Here is an 11,318-nt window from a genome sequence, read left to right as displayed (position 1 = left end):
GAGCTTGGGAATGATGTATTCACGAATGATCATAGTGCAGACATTGAAGGAGACAGACAGACAAAGGAGAAGGGCTAAAATTAGGGAAGTAGAAATGAGTAATATCCATAGATCTGTGTAAAGCATGAGCCCAGAAGCTATGCAACAATGGTAGCAGTGAACACTCATAACTTTACATTTTGTTTTTAATACCTAAGGATAACTTGCCACCGTCCTTCCCTGTTCTGTATTCATGAAATCATCACTACCTTAGAGCATCAGTACATGCATAATCAGAGCACTTGGAAGTAACAGCAGGAAGATTAAGAGTTCAAAGTCAACCTCAAGTACATATTGAGTTTAAGGCCATTCTCTACTATACATGACCATGTATCAAAAGGAAGGAACAAATAAAGAAAGTATTATGCTATTGTTTATTGTTTTTCTTATAGTTGCTCCATTTATATTTTTGTTTTCCACACTGCATTTGACAATACTGTGAAGTTTAATATGAAGGGAAAAATATAAGAAACAAAAAGCTAGTCAGTGAGTAATTTAATTCCATAACCAAATTTCGCTGAAATTATTTTTAAATTTATGGATTGTATCTGAGTGGTGTGACTGTGATGGCTAGTGAGTTGACACTGGTGTGGGTACCACACTGTCATCATTTTGCCCTGACTCTATGTTCCTCCACAGCCTCTCTAAGAAGTGAGGAATCTAGCTTTCACAGCTCAGCCTGTGGTCTATGTAGCTTTATAAAGAATTTCAGCCCCAACTACTTTAAGGATTGTGTTTAAGTAGGGCCCTTTCTTGGATAGTATATCAGATTTATACGGAATGAGGAAAACCACTTTTCTGAAAGTGAAAATGTATAGGTACAGAAGGAGATACATAAATTCAGAAGATGTCCTTGGTGCATATCAGAATAGAAGGTTGGGGTGGAAAAGAAGAAAGCTGCATCACTAAATACAGTCTTCCACTTAACTGAGTAAAAAACATCCTCAGAAACATATGCCCCATAAAGAATGTTGGAAGACAAATCACCTAATATGTAACATCGTCTATTTTGTCTTCATTTTAGAGCCATTAAAGCTATTCCTATGTTCCATCAGTCATTTTTCTTAATGGCTGATTAAAAGTCAGTCATTTTATTTCTGTGCCAGAGTAGCTTCTAACTCAGACCTTGCAATACTTTGCTATTAGAAACAAATGTCATCATGAAAGCCCCCATGGACATTTATACTAAGCCATCCATCCGACAGGCAGAGTTTAGACTGCTCATAACACCTTAAACTCTCTTTTCAATTCACTTGGTATATTGACAGCATAGGTAATGAGAAAATAATGTAAATCTCATTTCTACCTTCTATTTATTCTTGAATGAGTATTTTTTGTGAGAAGTGTGTTTTCAGAAACATATCAAAATTTAAAATCTTTATGGTAACATGATTAAAATCGTATTGGAAATAACATGTGTACACTGTAAGTAAATAAACCATTTAGAAAAAAAATGTATATATTGTGCACTGCAGAAGAGAGGGAGTGGAGACAAGACTTTAATTATAATTTTTGTGTAATTCAACTTCTATTTTTATGTGTAATTCTTTAATTTAAAAAATGTAACTGAATTTTATGCAGAAAGAAAAAAAAACACATTGAGTAAGTTGAAAAAAATCACTGGTTTTACAAATAAAAATTTGAAAGTAACCCTTTACTTCAGATGTCATTTCAGGATGCAGACAGAAAAATCAATGGGCCTAGAATAAATTTATATGTATTTGTTTATTTTATATGTTGAAAGCTAACAATTTTTGTATAATTACTACTTTCCAGCAGGGTCTCATGTAGCTTGGTTTTGACATTTCTATGTAGCCAAAGATGATCTTGAACTTCTGATCCTACAGTGTTGGAATTACACCCGTAATGCCACACCTAGTTTATGTGGTGCTAAGTACGGTATCTAGGGTGTTGTATACATGTGGCTAGCAGAGATATGGCTCCAGCCCATAATAGTTACTTTTTAAATCTAATTCTTTCATGGGCCATTGCAATTCTTTAATTTATTGTTGCAGAATATTTTCCTACTTAAAATAATTTTAAACAAAACCAAAATTAAAATGGTTTATTTCATTCACCAAAATGTCAAATGAGACTTTCCCTACTCTGTAGCTCTCTTCATGTCTCCTTGCAGAGGAATTTGAGGGCATGGGATCTGGTCCTTTTATCTAGTGCCCTGTCAATGCAGAAACCTGAGGCCTGACTTTATATGAATCATGTTTATTTGCAAAGAAGTTTGCTAACGGGATTTTGCTCAACTGAGCTGTCACGATTTACAGAGCACCTGGCTTCTTCATTTGAAGTTGCACTCAATATTGTTTTATCGTGTAGTGTTGAGAAAAAAATGACATTTGCTCATTCTTCCACATATCTTTGATGGTGGTATTCTGCCATTTGTACACATTTAAACTTAAAATGCTATATTTTCTATAGCCAGAATTTCATACTTCAGAGACCCAAGCAAGAGGCAGATGTCCAATATGTCCCCTTTTTTTACTGGCACATTGTCTTTTCCATTTACAAAACTTGTTTCCCTTGGTTGAAACTTTTGACTAATTTAGTGATCTCCATTCCTAAGGACTAAAGAAATATATCCACGAGGGTCACTACTTTTGAACCTAAATTGAGACAGCCTCATGGTCCCTGTGAGCTTTTTATTGTTTTTGTTTTTTTTTTTTCATGGTACAACTATTTTTAAAAACTAGTGTTGTTTTGATTAGAGATTAATCTTGATTGTTGGGGACCGACTTTTGGCAGAAAGCGGCTATCAGCTTTGCAGCCATCTTGAGCCATATACCCTGACATGAGACTTGGATTACAATAGCCTACAACAGCTGAGCACACTCTGATAATCTTGGTTTAGATACCTTGGGCGTGTGAGATTAAAGGTGTGAAACTTAAGAGTGAGACTTAGAAGTGTAGAGATCAGATTTAGAGACAAAACCTAAGAGCATGATTAAAGGCGTGACCAAAAGGCATAGCTTAGAAGTGAGACATATAAAAGGCAGAGGCAGACGGGAGAGAATCAGACACTTAGAGGAAGAAGAAACTTGGAACTTGGAGGCACTAGGGACTAGGAACTAGGGACTAGGAACTTAGGACTTGGGACCTGGAGAGAAAAAGAGAGACTGAAGAATAAACGGGATTGAAACACACTCTATCTGGTCTACATTCTTCGAGTCCATCCTCACTCTCTCTCTTGCTGAACCCCAACCCGAGGACCGGAGCGGCAGCTTGGACCAGGATACAGTGGCTGCCAAACGCGGGGCAGCCCGGGCCTCAACATTTTGCTTGGGCCGCAACACTTGATTATCACAGAGAGGTTACAGAGCTGCTACATCTACATCGTGCACATAGAGAGGATCATATTTAGAACCCAGTGGAGTCTCTGAATTACTCTTTACCATGTACATACTATGGATTTCCAATACAGACAGAATGAATGAATCATTGATTTTTCCAGAATAAATGTGTGAGACTTTCTACAGGGTTGGTAACTGTGACACTGGCTGAGGTCAAAGAAAAATTCAATGAATAATGAGACAAGTCATAAATAGTTCTTTTTTTAGTACCTTCAGAAATAATGACTCAGGAAACCCGTCCACATATTTACATATTAATTTTCTACTACTTTAAACAAGGATTGGTGATGGTGGTTAGAGTTTTTATATCACTATTCAGTTATATATAATTAAGTTTAACTAAAATTGAATCAATAGGAAAGTAACCTGACCAATAGGTCACAAAAGCTATCTTGAGATTCCTGTGTTTCCTTTCAGTGTATGAGGCATGTGTGAAGACATCTCTATCTGAGAAAATATTGAGGTGTGAGATTTTTGTTTTAGTGCATAGTCATGCAGAGGAATGCTGTAATCACAAAGGTAAAAACGCACTTACTAATTTATTTGAACATTAACTGTGGTACAAATCTAACCTTACAAAATAGTCTTTGTTATGTAAAATATCTTAAGCTACGTAGATAGCTACAGTACAGATAGGCACTTCTGAGATACCTTTCAATTTTTGCTAACCTTTAGAAGGCAGAGTCGAGAAAGGACTCCTGTAATTTTTCAGCAGGACTTAAGTGGTAATGATAAGATATTGACTTGCTCTCAGAACTTTTGCTCAGTAAACTTTTGTCTGCTCTCTCTGGGGTACCAGCTGCAGCCACCTGTGCCTCCCTCCAGGAGGTCATATCCTTATGTGCATTCTTTCCTCAAAGCTTCTGAGTTATAAACAGATGCTCAGATGGACAGTCTTACTTCATTTTTTGACATGTTATTTCTGACATTTTAGCCTCACAATCCAATACCACTTTGGAACTTCATCACAAATGTAAGTGTGTTCTTGTGCCTTTGCCTTGGATACCAGTGGAAAGCACCCATCTTGTAACCAGTCAATAAAAAGAAGGTATTTCCACTCCCACTTCTCACCCTCTATTAAGATCCTAAAGTAAGATGAACCTGCCTGTTTTTGCTCTGTCAAGAAGTTCCTGTGTGAATAAACTATCTATGTAGATTAAATTGTTCTTGCATGTGGAATGTTGTATGTCTCTTCAGCCTACCTATAATTTGGAGAAAGTTCTCCTCACTTTTATTAACGGCTGGCTATAACATAAATCTCTTTCTCATGAAGCTGGTTAGTCAAAGCATGCAGGGCTGTTTCCTAGGTTTTCAGCCTTTCTAGTGCATTTTCGATGGTTGTTGCAGAATGAATTACTTAAAAGTAGAAGCCTTAAAGAAAACATTGATTGTTTTATTTTCCGATGTTCTACCACTTAGAGATATTTCCACTCAACGTATGGCCGAGGCCCTGATCTCCTCTGAAGGCTTGAATGGAGAAGAGTTTGATTTCCATGTTTTTCTAAGTGGTTGTTTGCAGCTTTTAGTTCCTAGCTAGTAGAAGTTTCCTTCCATTACATTGCTTCATGATACATTAGCTGACCTTCTCCAGAGTCATTAAGCCTTCCTTTATATTCTTGATTCAGCTTGAGTTGTCTTATTGTGTTCCAGAGAAACCTATTACAAAGTCAGGCTGTTGTCGTTTGACTTTTCATTTACTTGTATTTCGGATATGATATGTAATATAGTAGATATATAATAGGAATAATAGAACCACATGATCATGCTTTCCATAAAATTCAGCCTCCCTTCAAATGACAGTTTCAAAAAAATAAGGAATAAAAGCAGTATACCTCAACATAATGAAGTATATTAAACAAAATAATTAATAACAAGCTATTAACAATTATTATATTAATATTAACTAATAAATTATTATATTATTAATAAACAATTAAGCAAAAAAGCATTTTTTCAAAAGTCAGTAACTGACAAAGTATTCCTGATATTTGGTCATATTTAATGTAATTCTAAAAATTTTATCTAGAATAATAAGACAAAGGAAAGCCAAAAAATGTTATAAACCAAAAAGTACCAATCCATATTATCACTATTTGTAGTTGTGATTATACACTAAAACACACTATATCACTACAAAACTCTGATGCACATAGCAGTGTAATAAGATATAAAATCCATACATGCAAAAATAAGTAACAGTATTCATAAACCAATGACAAGGAACTAAGAAGCAAATTAGAAAATAAGTCTCATTTCCAAAAACTGAAAAAGAAATGAACAAAAACCTAGGAATAAACCTCAGGAAGTGAAGGAGATGAAGAAAAGTTTCATGATACTGATGAAAAAGATTTCAAAAGACACTAGCAAGTAGAGAGAAGTCCTATGAGATTGGATACGCAACATTAATATTTTGAAAATGAATGCATTGCTCAAGGGTACCCACATATTGCATGCAGTACCCAGCACAATCCCACTGACATTTTTCACAGATTAAAAAATCATAAGCCTCATGTGGTAGCACAAGGCCCGTGATTAATCAATTCAATTTTAAGCAGAAAAACAAATTCTGAAGGCATTTAGATACCTGATCTAAAACTATCAATATTTTAGTCATTAGGGAAATTACTTTGTGATTCCATATCACCACAATCAGAATCACAATCTTCAAGAAATTCAAAGTTAAATGGCAGTGGCTATGTGGGGAAACAATAAAACTTACTCAGGATTGCCAGGACTACCAACTGGTCTACTGTGGTGGAAGTCGGCATGGTTAGTCCTCAAAAAACCAAGCACAAATCTAACTATACCATTCGAGAATGTGACAGTTTTAAACCCCGGAATTTGCAGTACCACCATCCTATCTCATAAGTTAATGTTTCTGCAACTTTTTACAGAACTGTCAAGTTCCATGGTTTAGAGCTCAGTCCTGTGTGTTTTCCTCTGACTTCAAAGGGCATGATTACCCTCAAGTTATTTCCTCTTGAGTAGGAATTGAGGAATCTCTTTCTGCCTTCTTTCATTAGTTCAATTAAATTGTACGAAAGGGTGATAGGATCTTCAAGAGATATTTGTATATTGATATTTATAACAACATTGTGCCCAGAAGCTTAAACATACAAGACAAGTGTCCACCAAAGGAGAAAAAGATAAGCAAAGTGTAATTAGATATGTACAATAGAATGCTACTGATTTGTAAAATGAAAGGAATTCTGAAAAAGTTGAAACACACATAAAACTTTGAGCTCATTATACTAAGTACAATAAAACCGTAAGGAAAGCATAACTAATATGAGAAATCGAGTAATTAATAATTGTAGAAACAGAAGACAGAATGTTGATTAACCCTGGGTTTGGAAAAAGAAAAATTGTTTATGGTATATGGAGTTTTAGTTTATATGATGTATGCAGTTATAGAGATAGAGAATAACAACCTGAATCTTCAAGACTGTTTTCCTGGGGCTCAGAGAGGTGGCATTGGCTGACCTTCCAGAGGACCCAGGTTCAACTCTCAGCACCCACATGGCAGCCATCTATAAGGGCAGCTTCAGGGGATCTGATGCCATCTTCTAAGGTCTGCAGGCACTGTACATACATCTGATACACAGAGTTACATGCAGCCAAAAGCACCCGTACATAAACATGAAAAAGGACCGCTCTCCCTTGCCAACCCAAAAATTCCAGACCACAACACTCTGAGTTAGGAGAACATTTGGTTTGACAACCACATTTGAACTTTGGTGAAGATTTTACCAACATCCCTAAAATTAGTTTGCAAAAGCTTGCATTTGCTGAGGCTGCTTTGATATTTAACTGTTGCCTCTGTGGTGACTAAGTGATTGGGAACTTTGTAACAAAATGTTTGTCCTATGAAAGGAATCTGCACTGGCCATTCACATTAGAAAGTAAACTAAGACTTTTGATGGTCAAAGAACTAAGTTTTTTTTCTGAGATAGTTTTGTAGAAAATGATGAAGACCACACCAGCATTGCACAGTTAAATTCAGTTATAATACGCTTTAACATAATGTTTAAATACAGTTTGACAGAGACATTCTATCTCTATCGAAGTCAATTACTTTGTTTCTGTTGTTTTAACTTTGTATGATGTTTATGTTTGGTGAATGCATGTATGTGAATGTGGATGCTTTTGTGAGACATGTATGTTGATGTCAGAGGAAATATTAGGTGAGTGAGGGTCCTTGCCTTCCATAATGTTTGACACAGGGTTTCTTGTCACCACTGTGTGAAAGGAAAAAACATAGGCTACAGAATCTCCAAGACCATGTTCTCAGAACAAAGATTTATCTGCCTCAGAAGAACAGAGTGCAGAGAATAAGAGACAAAGACAGGGGATAGAGGATGAGGAGATGGAGGAGGGAACAAAGGAGAGAGAAAAAGGGCATTTGTCCTAGAACGGGAGGGAGCAACGAAGGACTTCATGGGCATAGAGAGGAGACTGACATGGCATATAGGAAAATGGCAGCTTATTAAAGGTATGGGGGAAACCCCATGTTAGGATGAGCTATTTCATTTTAGTTGGGCATATTAACTAGATGAGCCAAAGAGGGCTTTTGATAGCTGGACCTCAGGGGTCAGCCTCAGTGGCTGAAAAAGGGGCCAGACCCTGGTGGCTAGCTTTAGGAATGTAATCTAAGGCTTAATAGCAAGGCAGAAAATGGGAAACATGGCCTGGCCTGCCAGAGCCTTTTTTGCTGCGCCCAGAATTCTTCCACTGTGTCCCCCAGGGTACATGGCCTGTGAGCTTCTGGAGATTCCCCTCTCATCTAGGGACTATGAGTCAGTCTAATTTGCAGACTGCCAATGTCTAGCCAGAAAGTTCTCCAGGCTTCAGGTGGTTAATGAGCATACAAAATCAGGAATTTTATTCACCTATGAAGAGTAGAAATTTCTTCCCTGACCAATGGGTTTGCAGGCATGACAAACTTGTTATCTGTTGTGATAAAACGATTTTGTCCTTAGCTTTAGTGTACGTTGTTGCTTTTTTGTTGAAAGTAAATTCCAGATAACTTATTCTACGTCTAAAGTCCCCACAGGAATGTTTCTCAGTCTTATTCTCGGGTTGGAGAACTCTTCAGATATTGCAAGTGTTAAGCGCTTCCCAGTCTTAAGATTTTATCTCCTTGTTTCACACTAATAAAAGCTTAATAAGCTTGAAGGGTTAGCAAAACCAAAAAAGCATGGGGTTCTTGAAGAAAGAAAACATCTCTGTGCCTTTTACTTTGAAGGAGAGCAGTGAAACAAATCGACCATCTTAGGTGTAAGCCATCTATTTCTTACACTTCTTTCAGTTATGAAGGGCTGAAAGAAGCCATGCATTTTTCCCTCTCAGAAAACACTTCTAGTGTTTAATCTTCAAGTAATTAGGGTGATTTCCACTCTATCCTATTTTGCTTCAGTCCCCAGTGTTATTATTGTTCCCTTGTTTGAAAACAAATCTTTTTTTTTGATGTTGTGTCTGGCCACTCACTGTTTAAAACTTCAGAGAAATCCTTTTCTTCAGAAAGTTCCACCCTACTTAGAGAGGCCCAGCTAAAATTCTTTCCATTCTTTGCTATTAATTAAAACCACCTTTTCCCTACGCAGTTCCACTGTAAAAGAGAAGAAAAAAGTAAGTAACTAACTGCAGTAAAAAACAGAAACAAGAAAGTAAAGAAGAAAACTGGAGACATGATTCTTTCGGAGTCATTACTGTCAGCTCAGGGTGGGTGGATACTCTAATATTAAGTAACTAGCTTAGTTTTATTTAGTATTATTCACATCTCAGACATGTATGTGTATTCCTTTCTTCTGCAATTGACAGAAGCACCGAAGGGAACATCATACGGTTATTAAAACCAACGAGAGAATGCTCCATCTGTCGTGCCTTTCAGGAATCCAGCCCACTAATTTTTGCTGTGGGTTTGATGACTCAACCCCTCAAGATGCAGGAAGAATATCCTCATTTATGCAAAGCTGCCAGATCTCATTCACTCTAGCAAGGACTTCATGTTGGGCTCATTTGCAGGCAGTTGTTTATCTATTTACATATTTAAACAATCTAGCTCACCAGAAGGAGTTTGTCAGAAATTTCTAAATAGCAAGTACATTCATTGCTCGGCTGTATGAGCCCTTTTCTCCCAGTGGCTCACAGGCTACCTTTAGTCTTTCCTTTCCTTACTCAGTTCTTCCTTCCCTCTCTAATTGAATTCCTTCTCTTAGCATCCATTTTCCTCCCTTCTACTGTGACGTTTATCTAATTTTCCATATTTGAACAATCATTTCTTCACTTACGTAAGTTCCTTTTAAAACCGGCCCATGTTAAGCCAGTCTTTATTTTCTCTGATTATCTTGAGATGGGTTTCATGAATGCCAGGTTGCTCCACAATTCCCTAGGTGACCCGCGGATGGCCTCGACATTCTGCCTCTACCTCCCCTCCAGGGTGCAGGGACATTCCAGTTTCTGCCATGCCAGGCTTGTACCCAAGACCCTAGTCTGGCCATCTTACTGTGTCCCAGCTATGCTTCCTCTAAAAAATATATATATCAGTGGTATTTGAGAAACCGAGGCACAGATTTGAACTTGCGCACGTGGTCTACACAACTTTTTTTATCTCTTTTTATCTTTTTTAACTCTTTTTATCTTTTCTACGTTTTGGAGGATGCAAACAATAAATTGGGGCTGAAGTCGTACAGAGAGCGCCTATCTCTTGGGGGTCGCCCTGGGGCCAAGTGTCCGGTGCTGCGGCGTCCCCGAGAGCCCTCCTCCCGCGCTCGGGCCGCTCGCTTCACCCTCCCGCGGCCCTCGGTCGGCCTTGGCAGCGCGGCTCCCGTGACTCAGCCGCCTGCCCAGCGCGGCCCGGCTGACGCCCGCGAGAAGGCGACGCTCGGCCCTAGGCGCTCGCCAAGGTGGGGGTCGCCGCTCGCCCGCGCTTTACGGCTGCCGAAAACGGGCCCCGCAGGCCGCCGTACCGCAGACCCGCGGCGCCGCTCAGGTAACGCGAGTCCCCGTCCCCGTTCCGCGGGAGCCCGCGGGGCGGCGGGGCGAGGCCGGGCGCGCGCCCGCCGGTCCGCGGCCTCCGCGCTTCCGAGCCGCTGGCGACTCTGGCGCGGGGACGCCCGCAGCAGAAGCCCGATGGACCGCGGGTCCCGGTCCCCGCGGAATGTCGCTTTGCCTTCCCCGAGTGGCCGTCGGGTCTCAAGCATCCCCGCCGCTCGGCCTCCCCGTACTAGTTAGGGCCCCGCATCTTTAGGGGCGCTCAGCCCTGAACTTAGTTAACGGGTGGACGTTAGTCCAGCCGAGCTGCGAAGAAACTTAGGAAACTCTGCTCCTCTCGCTGTTTTTACTCCAGTCAGCCACGAGCGAGATTCTGGGCTAAGCAGGGATGGGAATAGGATGCAAAATTCTGTCCCTGCCCTCTGGGTGCTCTTTGTGCCTGTCCCAGGATGGCAGACCCATCCTCCGTGGTAGTAGGGAAAAGGAGAGCGAAGGAAAGGTTGGATTTTAAACTGGTAGTTAAGAAGGGGTTTCCTCGTTTCTTTTTATCCCTCAGAAATTCTTCATGGAAAGGGGAATTTTAGGGACTCCCCTCCCCCTTTTACAATCAGCAGTTATCTGACCTAAGAAACACAATTGCTTTATCTAATGCAGTCGGATACCACATAAAGCGTGTTCTAGACTTTGTGTTAGAATTCCAGTAAGAGTGAATTATATAACTTATCGGTTATATAAACCATTACTAGGACACATGGAGAGCTCAATTCTTGCTTACACGTGTAATTAACAGATATTGCCTACTACCTATGAAACACTGCCCTAGGCATTAGAATTTAGGAAGCATATACAATAAGAAAAATAAGTATGTGTGTTAAGCGTTTTTAAATGGCTAATAAAGGAAATCTTCAAAAGAAAGCAACATAT

General features: G+C 39.3%; 1 long non-coding RNA gene across 1 annotated transcript in view; it reads left to right on the top strand.

Annotated features, from left to right (window-relative positions):
- Positions 1 to 10,137: 10,137 nt before the first annotated feature.
- Positions 10,138 to 11,318, top strand: part of LOC143441948 (uncharacterized) — a 250,804-nt gene continuing 249,623 nt past the window's right edge. The window contains exon 1 of the long non-coding RNA XR_013109729.1: positions 10,138 to 10,392. This is a non-coding gene — a long non-coding RNA (uncharacterized LOC143441948). The remainder of the gene's footprint in view (positions 10,393 to 11,318) is intronic.

This window comes from Arvicanthis niloticus, chromosome 4 (genome assembly GCF_011762505.2).
Source record: "Arvicanthis niloticus isolate mArvNil1 chromosome 4, mArvNil1.pat.X, whole genome shotgun sequence".
Classification (NCBI taxonomy): domain Eukaryota; kingdom Metazoa; phylum Chordata; class Mammalia; order Rodentia; family Muridae; genus Arvicanthis; species Arvicanthis niloticus.
This window is presented reverse-complemented; position numbering and strand designations above follow the sequence as displayed.